Genomic DNA, 2,545 nt, shown 5'->3' with positions numbered 1-2,545 from the left:
ATATCTACATGACAAATACACATACATACATGACACATACATACATGACACATACGTACATGACACATACGTACATGACACATATCTACATGACAAATACACATACATACATGACACATACATACATGACACATACGTACATGACACATACGTACATGACACATATCTACATGACAAATACACATACATACATGACACATACATACATGGCAAATACACATACATAACATGACACATACATACATACATGACACATACACATACATACATGACACATACATGTATGACACATACACATACGTGACACATACATACACGCCACATACATGACACATACGCATACATTTAAGACATACACATACATGACACATACACGTATGACATATACGCATACATATATGACACATACATATATACGTGACACATACATACACGACACATATACATGACACATACGCATACATTTATGACACATACACATACACGACACATACAATTATGACACATACACATACACGACACATACACACATGACACATATACATGACACATACACATACATTTATGACACATACATGACACATACATTTATGAAACATACACATACAGGACACATACGCATACATATATTTTCACATACGGATACATTTATGACACAGACACATATGTGACACATACACATACATTTATGACACATACACATACATGACATATACGCATAAATACATGACACATACGCATACATTTATGACACATACATATATGACACATACGCATACATATATGACAAATACACATACGTGACACATACATACACGACACATACACATACATGACACATATAAATGACACATACGCATACATTTATGACACATATACATACATTTATGACACATACACATACATACATGACACATACATACATGACACAAACATATACATACATGACACATACGCATACATGAATGACACATACAGAGAAAGACAGAAAAGCCCTCTAGTGAAATAACCAGCAGCACAGACCAGCACAGCTAGCACAGAAAGACAGACAGGTAGCACAGAAAGACAGCCAGACAGCTAGCACAGACACACAGCTAGCACAGAAAGACAGCCAGACAGCTAGCACAGACACACAGCTAGCACAGAAAGACAGCCAGACAGCTAGCACAGACACACAGCCAGTACAGACACACAGCCAGCACAGACACACAGCCAGCACAGACACACAGCTAGCACAGACAGCCAGCACAGACACACTTGTTAACTCCACTATCATGTCAGCTCAAGTCACCTCTCTCAGCCCACCCATACACAATGATGGAAGGCTGGGCATACACACCGGGCTCAGTCACGTGACGACAAGGTGGCTGGGGGGAGGGGGGGCATGAAGTCATAGCAGCGGAGCACAAGAGCAACACGTCAGAACAAAACCGTGTATATGGAAGGAAGGGAGGGAGGAAGGAAGGAAGGAAAGGAAGACGGACGGAAGGAAAGAAGAGGAGGAAGAAATGAAGGAGGGAAAGAAAGAGTTGAGAAAGAAGTGAGTCCAATAGTTACCAGTGTGTATCCTATGGTGCTGTTGCAAGTGGGTCATTTGTTTGAACGCACGATTGCACAGTTGACACACATATTTTCGCTCACCTGAAAGACAAAGACAGAGTACAGTTAGGGACAAACAACTTGGAACAAGAACAACAAACTGCAACAACTAGAGGGACATAACAACAACATCAGCTCATTGTCATCCCATACACATCCAATCATGACAAACCTAGTCGGTAAGACTAGTAAAATTTAGTAAAAGTTTTACGGCACTTTCAACACAATTAGGTCATATAAGTGCCGAAGATTAGAGGTGTTACAAGGGAGTAACAAACACAAAAAGCAGGGGAGATAAGGACGATAGAAGTTTGATAGGAAAGAAGGAGCAAACCACACCAGAGCACCCATCAACCACCCACTAAGGAAAGAAAATACAATAAATAAAACAAACTACGTGGATACTACGATTGTTCCAAGCTACCAATCAACCACAGAGTAGCAGTGGTTCTGTTCAACATGACAACGTGTGGGACATCCCCTCCATGAGGGACAAGGTGGCACAAGGAAGATACCATTCTTCTCAATACGTCCGCAGGAACAAAGTATTACGTCTTCTGACGTCACATCAACACACAGGGGCCACCCGAACACACGTGTTGTCACAACACACAGTCAACACACAGGGGCCACCCGAACACACGTGTTGTCACTGTGTTATATCAGAACATAGTACACAGTGAGAGCAACACACAACTACAACTACTAATAACAATATACAAGGACAGACTTCAAACAACCCCCCTCCACGGCCCACCCCTAAAGGCAGGGAGAAGGCAAAGTATTGGGTGGGATGTTTGCGGTGGGTATGAGCGGGAGGGGGAGGGGAGGGAGGGGAGGAGTGGGAAGAGGGGAAGGGGAGGAGTGGGTCGAGGGGAGGAGTGGGTCGAGGGGAGGGTGTCTGTGCAGATGGATGTCGTGTAGGCGTCTACTATGGTGAGAAATA

The 2,545-nt window shown here is 42.8% G+C and overlaps 1 long non-coding RNA gene across 1 annotated transcript in view; it reads right to left on the bottom strand.

Moving 5' to 3' along the window:
- Window positions 1-1,643, bottom strand: part of LOC118479103 — a 14,755-nt gene extending 13,112 nt beyond the window's left edge. Inside the window, exon 1 of the long non-coding RNA XR_004859481.1 lies at window positions 1,558-1,643. This is a non-coding gene — a long non-coding RNA (uncharacterized LOC118479103). The remainder of the gene's footprint in view (window positions 1-1,557) is intronic.
- Window positions 1,644-2,545: the final 902 nt, after the last annotated feature.

Source organism: Aplysia californica, unplaced genomic scaffold (genome assembly GCF_000002075.1).
Source record: "Aplysia californica isolate F4 #8 unplaced genomic scaffold, AplCal3.0 scaffold02126, whole genome shotgun sequence".
Lineage (NCBI taxonomy): Eukaryota > Metazoa > Mollusca > Gastropoda > Aplysiida > Aplysiidae > Aplysia > Aplysia californica.
This window is presented reverse-complemented; position numbering and strand designations above follow the sequence as displayed.